The 22,248-nt window shown below is 45.9% G+C and overlaps 1 protein-coding gene and 1 long non-coding RNA gene across 3 annotated transcripts in view; one reads left to right on the top strand and one right to left on the bottom strand.

Annotated features, from left to right (window-relative positions):
• The first annotated feature begins 14,345 nt into the window (after positions 1-14,345).
• The window catches only part of SLC45A1 (solute carrier family 45 member 1), a 45,708-nt gene continuing 37,805 nt past the window's right edge, over positions 14,346-22,248 (top strand). For both annotated transcript variants that reach the window (XM_068240482.1, XM_068240481.1), the window contains exon 1: positions 14,346-14,578. The gene's annotated coding sequence lies outside the window, so the exon portion shown is untranslated. The remainder of the gene's footprint in view (positions 14,579-22,248) is intronic.
• Positions 16,259-22,248, bottom strand: part of LOC137521350 (uncharacterized) — a 92,085-nt gene continuing 86,095 nt past the window's right edge. Inside the window, exon 4 of the long non-coding RNA XR_011022105.1 lies at positions 16,259-17,018. This is a non-coding gene — a long non-coding RNA (uncharacterized lncRNA). The remainder of the gene's footprint in view (positions 17,019-22,248) is intronic.

The following is a 22,248-nucleotide window of genomic DNA, read 5'->3' as shown; positions in this document are numbered from 1 at the left end:
AAGAGCTCTTCTTCTGGGTATTCCCCTTTTCAAGTGGTGTCAGGGAGATCACCCAAGTTTGCTCCTTTGCCAGTCGCATCAACTCCTTTTCCAGCTCTGGAGGACTGGCAGAAGGCCTTCAAAGAGATTTGGGGAATGGTTGAGAGGAACCTAGGGAAAGCTTTCCAAACCCAGAAGAAACAGGCAGATAAACATCGGTCTGTAGAGTGGAGATTTTCCCCTGGAGATCTGGTGTGGGTATCCACTCGTCATTTGGCCTTGAAACAATTGTCACCCAAGCTAGGTCCTAAATTTATAGGACCATTTCCAGTGGCCAAGAAGATTAATAATGTCACATATGCTGTTGATCTCCCACTCAGCATGAAAGGTGTGAGATCATTCCATGTATCCCTGTTGAAACCAGCTGTACAGGTGGACTACCTTGTGTTGGTGGATGACCAACCAGAGTATGAGATTGAAAAGATTCTGGATTCTCGCCTGGTGCAGAATTCCGTGCAGTATCTAGTCCACTGGAATGGATATGGCATAGAGGAGAGATCTTGGGTGCCAGATTGCCGCATGCATGCGGAGGATTTGAAGAAAGAGTTCCATGATTCAGATCCTGGAAAGCCTGGTGGAAAGTGTCCGGAGTCCACTCCTCCGGGGGGGGGGGTACTGTGTTGAAAAGCGGAAAAGCCGCTGCGTGCTCTGACAGTAAGGCGGCTGATTCCACGTCTGATGCGGCGGTTTGTCTGCGTCGGCATGCGTCTGGGTTGTCTGGAACTAATGGTGCACATGGGAAGAATGGCGTGGGGGCCGCCGCATGTTCTGACGGTAAGGCGGCGGATTCCGCGTCCAGTGCGGTGGTTTCCCCGCAGCAACATGTGTCTGGGCTGTCTGGAACTAGTAGTGCACACAGTTGGAGAGCTACGCGCGCGCACGCTGCAAGACAAGCTCTTTATACCAATAGGAGGAACATCAGCTGATCAGGGCGGTCAGCTGATTCATGCTCAGTCAGTGATTGGTTGATGGGAACTGGGCGGCGCTGTGGGGCTCTTTTACTATATATATCTCCTGCTGTTCAGTTGCTGGTTGTCTGGCGTTGTGAATGCTTACGTGTTAGCACTCAGACCTTAGTCAGATCCTTCAGTGTGGTGGAACCAGGTGGACCTGGGAATCCACACTTAGCCAGTTACTGTATATCTTCTGTGTTATTCTCTAACATAGTTCCAGGGTGTTGAGATCACGGCCCTCACACCCCAGACTAGGAATATTGTATATCATCTGTGTTATTCTCTAGCATAGTTCCAGGGTGTTGAGATCACGGCCCTCACACCCCAGACTAGGAATACTGTTTATCATCTGTGTTATTCTCTAGCATAGTTCCAGGGTGTTGAGATCACGGCCCTCACACCCCAGACTAGGAATACTGTATATCATCTGTGTTATTCTCTAGCATAGTTCCAGGGTGTTGAGATCACGGACCTCACACCTCAGACTAGGCCTTGTTTTGTTATCTGTTATGACCTTTAGCGTTCCTGACTATTCTTCTGATCTCTGATTTGGTACCTTACATGTCTGATTCTCTGTTGCCGACCCGGCCTGCTTGACCTTCTGGCTGTCACCCCCCCGCAGGGTGTCCAGCCTTTCCGCAGGGGTCCCCGGCTCTACAGAGGGGACACTGTTTCTTATCAGTCAGGGACTCCCTCTCCAGGTGTCCTTGACTGCAGTAGAGTCTTCTCTACTTATTGGACCACCTGCTACCCCGGTGGTCCAAAGGTTACTGTTGCACCAAAACACTTACACTCTCAGGTGTCTAGAGGTTAGTCATATCTGATTATTGGCGATTCTGCAGATAACCAATAATCAGGTATATCTGTATTCTTGGGGATACTGCAGATCGCCAAGAATCAGATTCTCTCTCTGGTTGCTGACACCTATCATTACAATTGTAAACCAGTTGTATTGTATGCTGATCCCTGCTACTTTCAGTATGTACAGTATTAGCTGTAAAGCCTGGTACACACATACAATTTTGATTAGCCAATTTTAGCTCTGTTCATCAAATTCATTGTCTGTTGGCCCACTTACTGCATGGGGGTGGTAAAATTGGTCAGTGATTGACCAATCAAAATTGTATGTGCGTATACATCTTTGATCTATGCCTATACTGATTGTAAATTATCTAAATAAAGGACAGGGGGCTCCATCAAAGATTTCGATGGGCAGGCCCGTTATCTGTAGCTTACACCGCTGCTAAGTTCATGTACATTTGGCCCCACCCATGGACACGCCCACTCACTGCATGGCCAGGCTCATCTTTTGCCGCGGCGCGCTGCACCCTCTCCAAGGACCCTAGGGACGCCCCTGGCCCCAGATATGTACAAATGTTTCCCCTTTTTCGTCTCAGGTACACTTTAAGTACCTGTAGGGAATATAATGTAATGAATAAAATTGCTTTTTTTTTTATAATATTCATTTAGACATTATATTCAAATCATTTCTTCTTGCATTTAAATTTCATGTAAATTATTTTTATTGGTCCAAGTTCAAGCTGCATAACATTCCTAATCAGGAATTAGCTGCATGGATCTTCTCACCACAATTTCATAGTAAAAAATATGCTGACCTTTTGGCTTCTCTTGTGTCTGGGTAATGCAATAAGCATTCAGCCAGTGAAGCAAGACCACTTGATCTGTGTGCTCATGCTGAGTCAGTGATTCATATTGTTTACAATGCACATATTGATCAGCAAGAAGGGAACTGACAATGGGGGAGTTTCATGTTTTGCACAAAAAGAAAAAATCTATTCTAGCCTCCCATAGGACTGATAACACTCCAGGGTAGTGCAGACAGAAGTTGGTTGACACTTCAATAGTGATTAAAATACATAACATTGATACTAGTAGATGCAAATCTTCTTTATTGAATCAAGCCACCAGCAAGGAGAAAGTTTTCTTTTTTTCATGGAAAAATAAGTACTTAACTTACCTGGACTTGGACACAGGGGTGGTGATTTCAGACAGACAGTGCACACAATGGGCTTGATTCACTAAACCGTGATAACTCAAATATCACCCCTTATCAAAGAGATCACACTTATCAAAGTTAACATGCCTTATCAGAGTAGCATAGCGAGCGCTAAGAACTCGCAGGGGCTCAGGGCAGGACAAGTGCAATTGCCAATTAGCAGGCATAAGTTCGTAGGGCTTGCTATGCTACTCTGATAAGGCGTGTTAACTTTGATAAGTGTGATCTCTTTGATAAGGGGTGATATTTGAGTTATCACGGTTTAGTGAATCAAGCCCATAGTGTGCACTGTCTGTCTGAAATCACCACCCCTGTGTCCAAGTCCAAGTAAGTTAAGTACTTATTTTTCCATGAAAAAAAGAAAACTTTCTCCTTGCTGGTGGCTTGATTCAATAAGTTCTAGTGGCCTGAACGATCCCAGCCATGGACTGCCTTAATTCTTCATGGAATTCCTCAGAGATTTTTGGTTCATATTGACATGATAACAACACGCAGTTGGTTCCTGTCACATCATGTCATGGCTATTTTTCACCACAGCGCGCTTTGCATTTAACTGCCTTGTCGGGATGGGGGGGGAGGGACAAAAATAATTGCCCACTTGGCCACAAAAGCCTTAGCAGCACCCCTGACTATCACAGTGGAAGAATGCATGTGCATTTCAACAATTTTTCTTTAATGCTTCAGCTGGAAATGCAAGGGGTGGCTATAGATCAAAGTTTGTACAGCTGCCAACTGCTGGGGAACTGCACCAAAGAAGTGCTGCAAACTGTCCACCTGAACAGGCACCGGTTTGCAATGGGCTTGATTCACTAAACCGTGAGAACTCAAATATCACACCTTATCAAAGATATCACACCTTATCAAAGATATCACACCTTATCAAAGTTGACACGGCTTATCAGAGTAACATAGCCAGAGCTACGAACCATTGCCAATTCACAGGCATAAGTTCGTAGCACTCGCTATACTACTCTGATAAGGCGTGTTAACTTTGATAAGGTGTGATATCTTCGGTAAGGTGTGATATTTGAGTTATCACGGTTTAGTGAATCAAGCCGCATCTGTGGTTCGGATGTCATCCATAAGTTAATCATTGGGAAAGGTGGCAGCATAGTGCTGGCAGATAAGGACAGATTTATACATTTTCCTTACTAAACAAACCAACCCCCATCAGTGGCTAACTCTAACCTATTCAACCACCCCAATCAAATTTCCACCAATATCTGCACCGATATCTGCACTCCCTAATTGCAAAATATTTTGGGCACCACTAGCGCCCAAATCATACCTTAGGCAGCACTATAGCCGCAGTTAAGATTGTGGTCTATGCAGCACTCATTTACTAATCCACGCTGGTTCCCAAATTACCTGCTTGCCCTCCTTCTGTATGTAGAAACAACACCTTGCATTTACAGCCTCTACCCCAAATTCCATTTGCAGCCCCTCTTTAATATGAAATGTCCATGTACAGAAGCCCCCCACTAATGTGTGTTGCTCCCCATTTACACCCGCCAGCCTTCCCTTCCATATGCAGCAATTCCCTCTCCTACAGCAGCAGCCCTGGGCCCTTGTGGTCTTTGCAGAAACCACAGAATAACAGTAGTTTCAGTCAAAGTGATTTAATCTATGGGAAAATTGACCAATGCATGGCAGTCTTTAGAGCAGGGCTTTTCAACCTGTGGTACGCGTACCACTGATGATACTTTGCTGTTGGCCAGGTGGTACACATCAGCTTTGCCTGCCACTTTATTGGCTGCCTACAACTTGTCCTAGTCCCGTCCTGCGTCCACAAAGTTCCGTTCCCCCTTGCTCGCTCCTCGCTGTGCTGTCCTGTGGCATACTTCAGATCTCAGATCAGCAGTAAAGAGACAGCCAGGAGATCAATGCACAGTGAGGAGTGAGCAAGGCAGCACAGAGAGGAGTGAGCAAGGGGTTACAGAACTTTGTGGTGAGTCACTGCCCAACTCTCAGCTGGTTGGGTGAGGCTACCTATATTGAAACGGGAGGGAGGAACTGGAAAGGCTAACTATATTGGCCAATAATGGTAATCTGTAGACTGGCAATCTACTTTTAATCCTTTTCCCCATGCCCCACCAGTGCCTCCTCCTATTACACTCCCATATGCCCCCCTTTTCTCAAAGTGTACCTGTAAGAAAACGTGCCCCTGGGGCTACTTACCTTGGGAGGGGGAAGCCTCTTTAGGATTCATAGGCTTCCCCCTCCCAAGGTAAGTACCCTCAGGGGCACTTTTTCTTACAGGTACACTTTTAGAAAAGGGGGGCAAATGGGAGTGTAATAGGAGGAGGCACTGGTGGGGCTGGGACCCCCTCCCCCCAAAGATCTCCTTGTTGGCATGTGTGTATGTGCAGTAGTAGCTCTCCGCTCAAGCTCTGGTGGAAAAAGCCGAGCCTGATCAGGGCTCTACTGTGCAGGCACACTGGTAGTATCACACTATTATGAAGGCACACTGATGGTACTTGAACATTTTCAGGTGATAAAAGTGGTCCAATTAGGAAAAAGGTTGAAAATCTCTGCTTTAGAGCATACATGTCAAACTCCGGCCATGGGCCAAATCCTCTAGATTGTAAGCCTTTGGGCAGGGTCCTCCTCCTTTTGTATCCTCCTGACCATGCACCTCCATTACTGTGCACCCATGCTATGCATTTGAGTGAACCTAACTTGCCTAATCTCCATGCTCCCCTCCAGTGACTGACTAAGCATTACCTTGTACTCATACTGTGCTGTGTGATCTGGTTTTCTTGTATTCCTGTATTGTCATATTGCTGTATGTCACCCCTAAATATTGTCTGTAACCTAAATTAATGTCCAGCGCTGCGTGATATGTTGGCGCTTTATAAATACAATAAATAAATAAATAAATCTGGCCCTCAGAGCCATTAAATTTGGCCCTCAAGTGGTTTCCCAACTTTGTATTATGTTTGGCCCACTGTAGACCACCAGGGAAGCTCTAATGGATGTGAAGCCCTAGAACACCAGGGAACCCACATGGAGGAGTTAGGGGTTTTTAAAACAATAAACACTAAAAAAAATGTATAGGGGGGTGGGGGCCTCTAGATACCAGGGAACTGTATAGGGGAGGGAGGACCACTAGACACCAGTGAACTGTATAGGGGTTGGAGGGGTGGCCATTAGACACCTGGGAACTTTATAAGGGAGGAAGGTGGCCACTAGACATTGAGGTTGGCCCCTGACTAGGTTCCAGTGTACAATTTTGGCCCACTTTGTATTTGAGTTTGACACCCCTGCTTTAGAGTTAGAGGCTCAACAGCCAAGCAAGTACCAATATTAAGAGAAAGTCCACACTAGAACCCCTCTATTCCTCTCCCTTCTGACTGCTAATATAAATATGCATTTTATACTCAGATAATTGATATAGTTGCATAAAGGGTTTGCATTGCTGCTCAGAGTGATAAGAGTGGAATGCAAAAAAAGAGATTAATGTTCTTTGGTTATGTTTCTTATATAAACTGTGATGAAAGTGAAATTCCAGCCAATTCAACGGAATTCCAGAGAAGGTCATGTCACCATTACCACAGTGGAGATGAGGTGAAGGATAAAGTATCATGTTTTTCATAATAAAAAGTCAGGGCTGCATACTGAAAGCTTGCAGCGCGGATAATATGGATGCTTCGTTCCCTTATCATATTAACAGTTGTCTCTCATAGTAAAGATTTAATTTCAATTTCTGGGACAGGCATTTGGAATAAGTATTCAATCAGTGGAACAAGGACTCTCCCCAGATTATTGCCAGCCATGTGAAGGATTTTACAGCATTTCAGGTTGATAGTAGCAAAGTCAGTCATTGAAATGAAAGAAGTAAAGGTAAAAATGCATCGAAAAGCCACAAAAAAAAATGTGTTTGGAAGAATTTTGAACCATTCTTCCAATAAATTGGCATGCCTCTCAATAGGACTGCAACTAGAGATGGGCCGAACGGTTCGCCGGCGAACGGTTCCCGGCGAACTTCGGTGGTTCGCGTTCGCCTCCCGCAGGCAAACGTTTCCGGAAGTTCGGTTCGCCCCACAATGCAATATGAGGGTCAACTTTGAACCTCTACATCACAGTCAGCAGGCCCAGTGTAGCCAATTAGGCTACACTAGCCCCTGGAGCCCCACCCCCCTTATATAAGGCAGGCAGCGCTGCCATTACGGCCACTCGTGTGCCTGCATTAGAGAGAGTAGGGCGAGCTGCTGTCTGTCTCTCATAGGGAAAGATTAGTTAGGCTTAGCTTTTCCTGGCTGCATACCTGTTCAGTGATCCTGCCACAGCATACCTGTTCTGTGAACCCACCCACCACTGCATACCTGTTCAATGATCCTGCCACTGCATTCCTGTTCTGTGAACCCACCCACCACTGCATACCTGTTCAGTGATCCTGCCACTGCATACCTGTTCTGTGAACCCACCACTGCATACCTGTTCTGTGATCCTGCCACTGCATACCTGTTCTGTGAACCCACCCACCACTGCATACCTGTTCAGTGATCCTGCCACTGCATACCTGTTCTGTGAACCCACCACTGCATACCTGTTCTGTGATCCTGCCACTGCATACCTGTTCTGTGAACCCACCCACCACTGCATACCTGTTCAGCGATCCTGCCACTGCATACCTGTTCTGTGAACCCACCCACCACTGCATACCTGTTCAGTGATCCTGCCACTGCATACCTGTTCTGTGAACCCACCCACCACTGCATACCTGTTCAGTGATCCTGCCACTGCATACCTGTTCTGTGAACCCACCACTGCATACCTGTTCAGTGATCCTGCCACTGCATACCTGTTCTGTGAACCCACCACTGCATACCTGTTCTGTGAACCCACCACTGCATACCTGTTCTGTTCAGTGGACCCGCCACTGTATACCTGTTTAGTGAACCCGCCACTGCATACCTGTTCTGTTCAGTGAACAGTTTGGTGTGTCAGTGTGAAGCAGTACCTTAATTACACTACCTGATTGATGTATACACATGCAAGATGTTTTAAAGCACTTTAGGCCTGTCATTTAGCATTCAATATGATTTCTGTCCTTAAAACGCTGCTTTGCGTCAAATCCAGATTTTTCCTGGGGACTTTTGGCGTATATCCCACTCCGCCATGCCCCCCTCCAGGTGTTAGACCCCTTGAAACATCTTTTCCATCACTTTTGTGGCCAGCATAATTTTTTTTTTTTTCAAAGTTCGCATCCCCATTGAAGTCTATTGCGGTTCGCGAACCTAAAATCGGAGGTTCGGCCCAACTCTAACTGCAACAGACCCTGCAGTGGAGATGTGTATGCGTTGTACTGAACACATGGGTTGGCGTCTTCTGCATATGCGCGGGCACACATGACCACATCAATGGGAGTGAACTGCGTCGGCACAGCATAATCCCAGTGACGTGGGTGTGCTCTCGCGGGGGGCGCTCCCATGCGCTCGTGCGCGCACTCCCATGCGCTTGTGCATGCACAGAAGGTGCAACCCATCGGGGGTTGGTGATCCTTACATGCTGCCAGCAGGACACCGGAGAGCACCGGAGCTGTGCCGAGGGACCCAAATGACTTCTAGGAGATGGAAGAAGTCCCGGGTAGGCAAAACTACATTTCTTTTTTGGTCTCGTGAGTCGTTTAATGACTAACTGTACACAGTTTATTGCAAGCTTTCGAAACTTTAAATATCTTCTTAAAGTGACACTAAAGCAAAAAAAAAACTTTTGATACAAAGAATTGTATGTGTAGTACAGATAATTAATTGAACATAAACCACTTGAGGACCACAGTCTTTCTACCCCTTAAGGACCAGAGCCTTTCTCTCCATTCAGACCACTGCAGATTTCACGGTTTATTGCTCGGTTATACAACCGACTATCTAAATGAATTTTCCCTCCTTTTCTTGTCACTAATACAGCTTTCTTTTGGTGCTATTTGATTGCTGCTGCGATTTTTAGTTTTTATTATATTCATCAAAAAAGACATGAATTTTGTCAAAAAAATGATTTTTTTTTAACTTTCTGTGATAAAATTTGTCAAATAAAGTAGAATTTCTGTATACATTTTTGTCCAAATTTATTGTGCTACATGCCTTTGATTACAAAAAAAAACATTCAGTGTACTGTATATACTCGCATATAAGCCTAATTTTTCAGTACAAAAAATGTGCTGAAAAGTTACCCCCTCGGCTTATATGCGAGTCAATGGAGCAGAACAGATGGTGGAGCAGGTTTTGTTACTGGCAGGTTTTGCTAGTGGCTCCCTGCTGTGTCCGTGCCTCCCATCCCCTGCAACATGGTGTGCAGAGTGCGCAACTTAGGACTACCTGTGTCCCCTGGCTTGTGGAGCGGAGCATGCAAGCAACGTGTCAGCAGTGCAATGATCGGGAATTATTTCAGTGTGGCAATTGCTGTGTATCATATCTATGACGCCATCTAGTGGGGCCTTAAGACACAGCTGTATCATCCTTGGGGCACATCTGCCTATGGGGAGGGGGGCTAACTTGTACTGGGGGCACACCTGGGTACTGTGGAGGGGGCTATACTGGGGAAGGGGCTTATATGTGAGTCAATCACTTTTTCCTGGTTTCTGAGGGGAAAGTGTGTGCCTCGGCTTATATGCGGGTCGGCTTATATGCGAGAATATACGGGTATATTTATTGGTTTGGGTAAAAGTTATAGCGTTTACAAACTATGGTGCCAAAAGTGAATTTTCCCATTTTGAAGCATCTTCGACTTTTCTGAGCACCTGTCATGTTTTATGAGGTGCTAAAATTCCAGGATAGTATAAATACCCCCCAAATGACCCCATTTTGGAAAGAAGTCATCCCAAAGTATTCACTGAAAGGCATGGTGAGTTCATAGAAGATTTTATTTTTCATCACAAGTTAGCGGAAAATGACACTTTGAGACAAAAAAAAAGTTTCCATTCCTGCTAACTTGTGACAAAAAAAAATTAAATCTGCCACGGACTCACCATGCCCCTCTCTAAATACCTTGAAGTGTCTCCTTTCCAAAATGGGGTCATTTGTGAGGTGTGTTTACTGTCCTGGCATTTTGGGGGGTGCTAAATTGTAAGCACCCCTGTAAAGCCTAAAGGTGCTCATTGGACTTTGGGCCCCTTAGCGCAGTTAGGCTGCAAAAAAGTGCCACACATGTGGTATTGTCGTACTCAGGAGAAGTAGTATAATGTGTTTTGGGGTATATTTTTACACATACCCATGCTGGGTGGGAGAAATATCTCTGTAAATGACAATGTTTTGATTTTTTTTTACACACAATTGTTCATTTACAGAGAGATTTCTCCCACCCAGCATGGATATGTGTAAAAATACACCCCAAAACACATTATACTACTTCTCTTGAGTACAGCGATACCACATGTGTGGCACTTTTTTGCACCCTAACTGCGCTAGGGGGCCCAAAGTCCAATGAGTACCTTTAGGATTTCACAGGTTGTTTTGAGACATTTGGTTTCAAGACTACGCCTCACGGTTTAGGGCCCCTAAAATGCCAGGGCAGTTTAGGAACCCCACAAGTGACCCCATTTTAGAAAGACAACACCACAAGGTATTCTGTTAGGAGTATGGTGAGTTCATAGAAGTTTTTTTTTTTTTGTCACAAGTTAGCGGAAATTGACACTTTGTGAAAAAAAACAACAATAAAAATCAATTTCCGCTAACTTGTGACAAAAAATAAAATCTTTTATGAACTCACCATACCCCTAACGGAATACCTTGAGGTTGTCTTCTTTCTAAAATGGGGTCATTTGAGGCATTTGGTTTCTAGACTACTCATGGTTTAGGGCCCCTAAAATGCCAAGGCAGTATAGGAACCCCACAAGTGACCCCATTTTAGAAAGAAGACACCCCAAGGTATTCCGTTAGGTGTATGGTGAGTTCATAGAAGATTTTATTTTTTTGTCACAAGTTAGTGGAAAATTACACTTTGTGAAAAAAACAAAAATCAATTTCCGCTAACTTTTGACAAAAAATAAAATCTTCTATGAACTCGTCATACACCTAACAGAATTCCTTGGGGTGTCTTTTTTTCTAAAATGGGGTCACTTGTGGGGTTCCTATACTGCCCTGGCATTTTAGGGGCCCTAAACCGCGAGGAGTAGTCTGGAAACCAAATGCCTCAAAATGACTGTTCAGGGGTATAAGCATCTGCAAATTTTGATGACAGGTGGTCTATAAGGGGGCAAATTTGTGGAACCGGTCATAAGCAGGGTGGCCTCTTAGATGACAGGTTGTATTGGGTCTGATCTGATGGATAGGAGTGCTAGGGGGGGGTGACAGGAGGTGATTGATGGGTGTCTCAGGGGGTGATTAGAGGGGAAAATAGATGCAATCAATGAGGGTCTGAGGGGGATCTGAGAGTTTGGCCGAGTGATCATGAGCCCGCACGGGGCAAATTAGGGCCTGATCTGATGAGTAGGTGTGCTAGGGGTGACAGGTGGTGACAGGAGGTGATTGATGGGTGTCTCAAGGTGTGATTAGAGGGGGGAATAGATGCAAGCAATGCACTGGCGAGGTGATCAGGGCTGGGGTCTGAGGGTGTTCTGAGGGTGTGGGCGGGTGATTGGGTGCCCTAGGGGCAGATAGGGGTCTGATCTGATGGGTAGCAGTGACAGGTGGTGACAGGAGGTGATTGATGGGTGATTGATGGGTAATTAGTGGGTGTTTAGAGGAGAGAACAGATGTAAACAATGCACTTGGGAGGTGATCTGACGGCGGGTCTGTGGGCGATCTGATGGTGTGGGTGGGTGATCAGATTGCCCGCAAGGGGCAGGTTAGGGGCTGATTGATGGGTGGCATTGACAGGGGGTGATTGATGGGTGATTGACAGGTGATTGAAAGGTGATCAGTGGGTTATTACAGGGCAGAACAGATGTAAATAATGCACTGGCAAATTGATAAGGGGGGGTCTTAGGGCAATCTAAACGTGTGGGCGGGTGATTGGGTCCCCGCAAGGGGCAGATTAGGGTCTGATCTGATGGGTAACAGTGACAGGTGGTGATAGGGGGTGATTGATGGGTGATTGATGGGTAATTCGTGGGTGTTTAGAGGAGAGAACAGATGTAAACAATGCACTTGGGAGGTGATCTGACGGCGGGTCTGCGGGCAATCTGATGGTGTGGGTGGGTGATCAGATTGCCCGCAAGGGGCAGGTTACGGGCTGATTGATGGGTGGCAGTGACAGGGGGTGACAGGGGGTGATTGATGGGTGATTGACAGGTGATCAGTGGGTTATTACAGGGAAGAACAGATGTAAATAATGCACTGGCGAATTGATAAGGGGGGTCTGAGGGCAATCTGAGCGTGTGGGCGGTTGATTGGGTGCCCGCAAGGGGCAGATTAGGGTCTAATCTGATGGGTAACAGTGACAGGTGGTGATAGGGGGTGATTGATGGGTGATTAGTGGGTGTTTAGAGGAGAGAACAGATGTAAACAATGCACTTGGGAGGTGATCTGACGGCGGGTTTGCGGGCGATCTGATGGTGTGGGTGGGTGATCAGATTGCCTGCAAGGAGCAGGTTAGGTGCTGATTGATGGGTGGCAGTGACAGGGGGTGATTGATGGGTGATTGACAGGTGATCAGTGGGTTATTACAGGGGGGATAGATGCATACAGTACACAGGGGGGGGGGTCTGGGGAGAATCTTAGGGGTGGGGGAGTGATCAGGAGCCCCCAGGGGGCAGTTAGGACCTAAACTAAAAAAATAGCGTTGACAGATAGTGACAGGGAGTGATTGATTGGTGATTAGGGGAGTGATTGGGTGTAAACAGGGGTCTGAGGGGTGGGCAGGGGGGGGTCTGAGGGGTGCTGTGGGCGATCAGAGGGAAGGGGGGGCAGTATCAGTGTGTTTGGTGCAGACAAGGGTGGCTGCAGCCTGCCCTGGTGGTCCCCCGGACACTGGGACCACCAGGGCAGGAGGCAGCCTGTATAATACACTTTGTATACATTACAAAGTGTATTATACACTTTGTATGCAGCGATCGTGGGGTTAACAACCCGCCGGCGCTTCCGAACGGCCGGCGGGTTGTCGTCGCGGGTGGGCGGAGCCAGTTGCCGGGGGAAGCGTGCGTCACCAGTGACGCGATCACTCCCCGGGCATGCTGAAAGGGTGCAACGCCGATGGGCGTATTGCGGTCCTTTCGGCGTCCACTTTGCCGCCGCCCATTGACTGTGGGCGGTCGGCAAGTGGTTAATAGCAAAGAAAAGAGTCTCATATTTTTATTTTCAATGATATAGCTTTTTTATTATAACATTGCATCATTCTGTCATATTTCCAATTACAAACCACACTCTGTATTTTAAACTATGAAACAGAGCAAAGCTAATGACCCTTTGAACTGCCCCGCAGTGAAACTTTATCTGAAGTTGCCTCTCACTGTTTCTTTGATGTATATGTGCTTCAGAAAATAGCACTGTCTCCCAACCCAAGTTGGATCAAAGAGCTCAGACAGGCTTTTCTGCATAGATAACAACTGAAGTTTTTTTAACTCTTTCTGTACTGGAAACAATAAGAGACTCGTCTCTTTGCTACTAAGGTTCTATTTCTTAGCTGTACTACACATGCAATTAATTATATCATAAGTTTATTTTAACTTCAGACTCCCTGTAAGGCATTATGCAGAACTGGATCAGAAGTGTACAGGGATTATGTAAATGCTGCTTTTACAGCTCAACTCCTGGAAACGATTAGGGTCAAGAGCTGAAGTAATATCTGCCTAATTACATCTGTAATAACGCAAAAGAGGTTCTAAACCAGGCAAGGGCAAACTTGGCCCTCCAGCTGTTAAGGAACTACAAGTCCCACAATGCATTGCAGGAGTCTGACAGCCACAGTCATGACTCATAAAGGCAAATGCATTGTGGGACTTGTAATTCCGTAACAGCTGGAGGGCCGAGTTTGCCCATGCCTGTTCTAAACACTTTCCACTTGATAAAAAAATGTAAATATTTTCCCATATGATTAAAATGTAATTCCTCTCCTGTATGCTCTCTTCACATCGGCAATAAACTGCAAAACCAGGATGAGGAAGCAAGCCCTGGACCTTGTATGCCTCAAATCATTAAAGTGGTAGCAGCACACAGTGTCTGTATATCCACCCTCACTGGCTGGTTCCACACATGAAGAGAGCGTAATCTGAAACGTTCCATGTAATCATCTGCCACAATGTTGTGACGCCTCTCCAGGAAGGGTGGTATCATATCTATCAGAAACCTGGGATAAAATGGAGGTTTTATTTGCATGCCACCTATAATACTGCTGGCCCATCCATGCCTGCTAATCACGTTGTCTGTGTCAGGTGAGTGATGCTGGGGACCGCCTGCCTCAGCATCCAGCAGAACAATGGAACACACTAGGAGACAGGCAGTGTAGACAAGCATCAGAAGGGAGCAGTGCAGTGATGTCAGAAGACTCCCACCTCCCCCCACCTCCACACAGCCAGAAGGAAGACTCCTCTGCTACAGGGAGGGAGGATGCAGCAGATCCAGCCTAGGGAACCCTGTCTGTCATTCTCCACGCTGCAATCCAGCCTTGGAAAAGAATGCACTTAAAATCTCAGGTAAGGAACACATTGCCTGTACTGGCTGGCACCAGGTGCTGCACCCACTTTATTCAGCATCTCTTTTCTGTGTGCTGCTGTTTCATGTTTGGCTGGGTGCCTTTTGTTCTGCTTGCTTATATTACACCTCTGCTGCATTGCCGTAAAAGAAAAAAAAAGGCTGGAGTGTACAATAATTTGATTGGTCGCATGGTGGCGGAACAGTCAGCGAGCTGGAGATTCCGACCGATACTACGTATGGTAAGACAAGGATGCATGTGCTCCATCTATTATGTCAGCAGAGTACAGAACACTGGTGCGTGGGGTCAGCGCTGAAACACGTTTAACTAACACGTGCCCTGTGTGGTTTGTCATACTTGGCATTGGCCCATTTGAGCGACTACTGGTGACTGGCTGTGGCTCAGTAGAACTGCACTGGACTACAGGAGAACTGCTAAGGCTATGGAGGCTGACATATTTGAAATAATGCATATTGCTTGGCTTGGCTGTCTGTCCTGCTGAACTTCTGCATCTTATAATTTTATCCACAGACCATGAATGAGCATGCAAATCAGGTCCTCTGACTGAAGTCTGACTGGATTAGCCACATGCTTGTTTCAGGTCTGTGATTCAGACACACTGCAGCCAAAGAGGTCAGTAGGACTGCCAGGCGAACGGATATTCTTAAAAGGAAATACATATGACAACCTCCATATCCCTCTCAGTACAGGTGTCCTTAATTAATAAGACCAAGGTGCAAAACTTCTGTTAATCAATCAGGATTTATCTTTGACATGAGGAGATGGACTAGTCCAAAACCTGTCGGTTCTGTCAGATGTTCTGCTTACTTTTTTTTTCGCTGGAGTGGTCCTTTAATTAATATGTTTCTTGGTTATGGCTTATTATATTAAAGGACCGATACTTTTTACATTTTAAAGTACTTAGGGTTGCGTCCTTACATGCATTTAAAAGAACGTAACTTAAAATGAATGATGCATTAAGAGTTCTGTAAACATGTTGTAGTTTTGCACAAAAAAAAAAGACTAAATACCATCTGTACCAATTCTAAGATCATCATGTCCTCCTCCTCAGTAATCTATAGCTGCCTCCTCACCTCCTCCACCCAGTCAGCCTGAAGCCCACTAAAAACTGAGAGCCAATGACAGGCTATCAGTCAGCAGGGAAGCATGACCTCAGCTGACATAACAACTTTCCCCCTCTGTATGGCCATGTGACTAAAGGAGGAGTGTCTCAGACTGACTGGGAGGGGAAAGGTAACTGTAGGTCACTGAGGAGGAGATGAGAATTTATGAATTGCTACAGTAAATATTTTTATTTTGCTAAAACTACCACATCCACATTACATGTAAAAAAAGGCCTGTGACTTCATGTGTTTCTTTTAATCTGCAATTACTGGAATTAGCTGCATTGAACTTGAAATTTGCATTGGGACGATCAGTTTAAGACGGAAATCTGGAAATGATTACGGTACTAAATTGTCAGCTCGATTGATTCATCAAGCTATTAATCGTTTGCTCAAAACTGTAAGGAGAAGTCAGACTATTTGTTCATCTCTATTTCTGTGTCACCAACTAAGATACCGATCAGATGTGGAAGGGCTAAAGGATGCTCTGGTATTAAAAGAAACCTGCAATAAGAGGAACGTGGATTAACTGTCTTTGTAGAAGCTATTTCATAAGCTGATTTGAAATAAATAACTTTTATTTGGTCAGGCCACTTCCTGCACCACAGACTATCAGTGCTATAGGCTGCAGTTTTCTCAGAGAGATTCAGTCTGTGCCTCCCCCCTTATAGTCTAAACTTTAGCAGCCCCACCCACAGAACCTGAAACTGACTGAATATATATTCCGGTGCCTCTGGACATGTGATGAAAATTTCAGGACAGGATTTTTAGCTGCAGTGGTCCCATTTCAAAAAGGTAACATTTAAGTACTATCATAACTAAGATATAAGATGACATTGGTTGGCTTTTTCCCTCTCTCCCTGGCTGTACAGGAGTAGCAGAACTATGCAGGAAGGGACATGGTAATTTCTACAGGGGAGGACGGTGTCATGCTAGCCATATTGTGGGGGATTATGGTGACCACACTTGTTATATGAGCCCTGAAAATTGAGCTGTGGGGCAGATGATGGTGCTTAAACTTTTAGCTCTATGTTTTGTAGTTATGCCCTGTAAGGGAGTATTCTGGGTTTGATTCAATACAGTTACGTTTTAAGCAGAGTTTTCTTCAGCAGCCTCTATGGTATAGGTAGGACTAGGTAGGCCTGTGTTCGTTCACTATCATTACGCCTGACTGGTGTGCGATTCAGCTGCTGTGCTGACTCAGCTTTCTCTCTAAAAGCCATTCTGTCTTCATGTTATGACTCCAGGTCGGATCCAAAAGATTAGAATCAGCATCCATTTGCAGTAATTGGCAGCAGCTTCCTGTCAACAGGATCCCTGAAGGCAAAAAGAGAGATGCAGAATATGTTATAGACCAGTTAGTATTTTAGAAACAAAATATATCTTTGGATGTTACCTTTTATTGAACAACAAAAATCTTTTAAGCGAGATGGTAGACAGAAAGCACAGATGTCTGTCATCACTGCTGGTAATCCTGTGCAGAGGTGACTAGAGATCAAGAGATACTGAGTGATTGTGTCAAATGTAGGGTGCTTCCACCAGGAAGTGCTAACTGCTTAAAATGGAATTGAACCAGATTGCAACAACAATTAATGGAACCACCAACAAAACTCTAATGGGGCATACCAGCCTGTATGTACAAGCACCTAATTATAGCAACAACCCCCCAAAGCCCCCCCCCCCCCCATTTTCCCACCTAGGTTTAGCAACAACCCCCCAAAGCACCACCCCATGTTACATAGTTACGTAGTAATTTGGGTTGAAAAAAAGACACACGTCCATCGAGTTCACCCAGATAACAAAGTACAACACCAGCCTGCTTCCTCACACATCCCCTTTGATCCAGTACCCACCTAGGTATAGCAACAACCTCCCCCCTCCCCCCCCCCCCCCCGCCCCCATGTATTACAATTTTGAGCTCAGACCCGTATATTGTGTTTGAAGCAGTATGACCATGATACAGTGCAGACATTCCCTAAAGCTGCACAGGGCAAGAAGCTACATCACACTCAAATACCAGAACTGTCATCTACAGAGAGCAGGACTTGTGTGACAGTTTGGGGCCAGGTTCTGTACAGGTGCAACACGTTATGTTGCTATGGAGGAAAGGGAGGGTCAGTGACACATTACAGAGCCATATAGAGTGAGTATAACAATCCATCAGCCTATGCTTGGCTGAGATGGTCCTTCTGGCTGATCACTTGTAGAGGCATCAAAGGGGATTGGAGGCCTCTGTACACATGCTTGATCCTTGGCAGAGGCAGCCCCAACTGAACACCTCGTCTTAAAACAATCTAGCGTGTTTAGAAGGCCTTAGGCCCGGTTCACACTTGCGGTTCTCTGCCAAACGGACCGGATGACCTGACCGGATCCGGACCGGATCCGGATCGGAACCGTACGGTTCTGATCCGGATCCGATCCGGATCCGGTCAGGTTGCATCAGGGGTTCATCAGGATGCGATCCGGATCCGTTTGGCAAAAGATAGTAGAAATAGAATAAAAATGTTGGAGTCTGGGAGGTCAGCAGAAGGTGGACCTGTGGAATCAGGCCCTTCGCTGTTTAGCACTCACCTCCACCTCTGACATACTGCCAACATCTCCAGCACGTTTAAAGTCACTGCTGCTCCACTCCAAAATACTTGCCCATGTGTCCCCATCCAAAATCGCCGCTTCAATACGCATAGGAAGTGGGGTAGAACATCCGGATTTTTAGCCAGTGTGTTGTGCGCTCTCCGGTTCTCATTGGTTTGTATTGGCCGGATGGTGCAGTCCGGCTCCGCTCCGGATACGGCTGCCGGAGGAGCCGGACCAAAAAATAGCGCATGTTGGGTCTTATGCCGGAGTCCGGATCCGGTCCGGACGAAACGGACGCATGTGAACGGACGCATAGGCTTTCATTGCTATGCCGTGCGTCCGTTCCGTCCGTTCTGCATGCGGTCCGGCTCCGGCACGGCAATTTCGGACGGCGACCGCTAATGTGAACCGGGCCTTACTCATTTTTTAAAACCTGGACTAATTCACTGACTCACAGCAGTTTTTAACACTCCTATCTGCTAGTTCTAGTTAGGTGTACCATGGAAACCACATGAGAACAAAGTAATCAAGCTAAAAAAAAATTATACACACACACACACACTTAAAGCAAAATGGAAAATAATGATTTAGCATTAAATCCTATATAGCCTCTCTAGTCCTCTCTCCTTTCCTTCGTTCCACCACCGGGCCCCATTACATTTCTTTGAGCAGTTTGTTCGAATACCTCTTTGGCCCTCCTTGGTCTCCGGCATGTGCAGTCCTCCAGTGGTTCAGATCATTCCTGACTGACAGAACACAGAGAGTATCCCTAGGACCCATAATGTCCAAACCTGCACCTCTACAATTCGGAGTGCCACAAGGATCAATCCTATCCCCTCTGCTGTTTGCAATCTACATGTTGCCACTCGGCACACTTATCCAACGACATGGCCTGACGTACCACTGCTACGCCGATGACACACAGCTATACCTGTCCTTCAAACCTGGTGGAACAGACCCTACCCCAAAAATAAACTCTTGCTTAGCTGAGCTACAGGCATGGATGAATGATAACTGGTTGAAACTGAATGCTGACAAAACTGAGGTCCTGTTTGTCCAAAGCCAGTGCCCGCCATCAAAACAGCTCTATCCTAAAGCAACACCAATCAGGATTGGGAATTCAGACATAAACAGCTCCAACTTTGTGCGCAGCCTTGGCGTACTAATCGATGGGGAATTGAATTTCAGAAACCAAATTTCATCTGTAGTTAAATCCTCCTTCTTTCATCTGAAGAACATTGCAAAGATTAAACATCTGATTCCCCCAGAGGATCTTCCAACCCTAGTCCACGCCTTCATCACATCACGTCTGGACTACTGCAATGCCCTTTATGTTGGCCTCCCCAAAAAGGACCTGCGCCGCCTGCAATTAGTGCAGAATTCTGCTGCCAGATTGCTAACAAACCAGCCTCGCCACTGTCATATTACACCGATCCTTCGCTCACTGCACTGGCTACCAGTAGAATGGAGAATACTCTTCAAGATTGGACTGCTGACATTCAAATCCCTGCACAGTCTAGGCCCTGGATACATGAAGGACTTGCTGAAGCTGCACCACACCTCTCACAACCTCAGATCAGCAAGTTCTATAAACTTGGTCACTCCCAGAGTGCACCTCAAAAAATCTGGAGATAGAGCCTTCTGCCATGCTGCCCCTACTCTCTGGAACTCCCTACCACACCCAGTAAAGACAGCACCATCCCTGGAGCTATTCAAATCCAGACTGAAAAGCCACCTGTTTAGCCTGGCATTTCCAGATTTATAAAATTTCTTCCTCTGTACCACGATGGTCTGAGCCATGCTTATGCGCTTTGAGTCCCACGGGAGAAAAGCGCTTTACAAATGTTATTTGTTGTTGTTGTTGTTGTTGTACATATGTGCCCTTCTTTGGAAGGACTCAGGGTGGTGAGAACTTCTAAAGCCTGTTGAGTAGTCCCAAAGGCACAGAAATTCAATGGGGTGCAGTGGTGGAATGAGGTCACGGAGTGAGGACCAGGGAGGCTCTATAAGATTCAGAGCCTCCCCTCTCCATACGTGAGTATCTAACTCATGTTTTGCAGCTCGCTTCAGTATTTCTTTAAACTAGCAACTCGGGGTGACGCAAAACCACTAGGAAAGTATAGGGGACTAAAAGAGACCGAAAAGCCCTCCTACCAAAAAAGCAATGCTAAGTGTGGCTTTCCTTCTTAAAACAGAAGGTACTTGCAATAATTCAGATTTAAGAGTGTAACTGTGGTTACCCACAATGCATGCTGCAAATCTGCAAATGATTTCTTTATGCCCCTGAAGCCAGGTTTACATCCAGAACCCCTGGTGTATAGCAAGCCAATAGCTTAAAATTTTACAGAGCCACATCAACCCAACATGCAGACAGACTGTTTCAGACTGTTGGTCGTCCTCAGTGCATGGAAGGGATTGATATGGCTCTACGTGAAGTAAGTTTTGACACTTGTCAATTAAATCCTGGTAGAGAGAACTGGGTCATTCTTATTCATTAGATGAATGGTCCAAAACTATTACCTTATCTTGCAAGTTAACAAAATGTACAGCCCACTGTGTGAGGGCACATAAAATCCTTCTGCAATGGTAATACACAGCAAAGAAACCAGCTAGGTTTGACCACTCTCATTCCAATCTGCGCTGGAGACTATGCAACCAAGTGGGGTCAACGTGACACACTGGGTGGAGATGCCCCAGTATCAAAGTCTTTTGGCACAAAATCCAAAGACTTGTATATGATGTTACCAATGTTACCGTCCTTTCTAATATGTAAACCATGTTATTCAACCTAGGGCTAACCAAAATTCATAACCAGTCTAGATTAATAGTTATGCATATTCTATTGGCAGCAAAACTGGCTATCACTAGAAACTAGAGATCGAAAAAAAAACCAAAGACATATACCAGGTTATACAAATCTTATACAATAACTTTATATGTCAAAAAATGTCTGCAAGATTACAACTCAAGGAAAGCAGACATACTGAGATATGGAAACTATGCTACACTGGAAGGAGAAGCAATGTGACTCTGGGGTCAGTTAAGTCCTATTTAGTTTACTGTCCATGTATTTTATACTTTCTAGGCTAAGTTGATATGCCTGTTGAGTTATGTAAATATAGCAGACTTCTTTAGATAGTTCCTCCTAGTCTCTCCATATATTTTTCATAATTCACCAATGCTGTCTTGAACCCTCTCCAGCACTTAAGTTTATTTCTTGTTCGTTTAATCTGTGTTTAAGAAAAGCGGGAAAAGATGGATAAGAGGTACTGATATCTGTATGTAGCTCGAGTATTATACTTGACGTTTTGATATTGCAGTTGATGAACAAAAGCTGACACTGTTATACTTGAGAGTTGATTGCAATTGCCAACATGTATTTTATTGTTTCCTCCTCTTAATAAGAATACTTGAAACAAAAGTAAGTTTTGAGACTCATAAATACCGTATTTTTCGGCATATAAGACGCACTTTTTCTTCCCCAAAACAGGGGGGAAAAATTGGGTGCGTCTTATATGCCAAATGCACCCAAAAAAATGTTGCAGAGTGCGCAGGGAAGCGCTTACCCATCTTGCCGCCATGCTCCTCTTCCCCTCGCTTCAGCCGCGATCCTCTTCACCTCCTCAGGCGCAGTTCTCGGATGCCACCTCCGCCGCCAGGTCCTCCGCTCCTGTGAAGGGGAAAAGAAAACATTAGTGGCATTGTCCCCCTCTCCTGCCGCGATCCGCTCGGCGCTGCCACTCACGGGAAGCCGCCGCCGCCCCCTCCGCCGCTACACGCCGAGCGTCCATCCTCTTGCCCTCCTACTTCCTGTTTACATCACGTGCAGCCGCGTCATGCGTAGCCCCAGCCGCGTTGCGCTCGGGCTACGCATGGCGCGGCTGCACGTGATGTAAACAGGAAGTAGGAGGGCAAGAGGATGGACGCTCGGCGTGTAGCGGCGGAGGGGGCGGTGGCGGCTTTCCGTGAGTGG

Source organism: Hyperolius riggenbachi, chromosome 6 (assembly GCF_040937935.1).
Source record: "Hyperolius riggenbachi isolate aHypRig1 chromosome 6, aHypRig1.pri, whole genome shotgun sequence".
NCBI classification, from domain to species: Eukaryota; Metazoa; Chordata; class Amphibia; order Anura; family Hyperoliidae; genus Hyperolius; species Hyperolius riggenbachi.
This window is presented reverse-complemented; position numbering and strand designations above follow the sequence as displayed.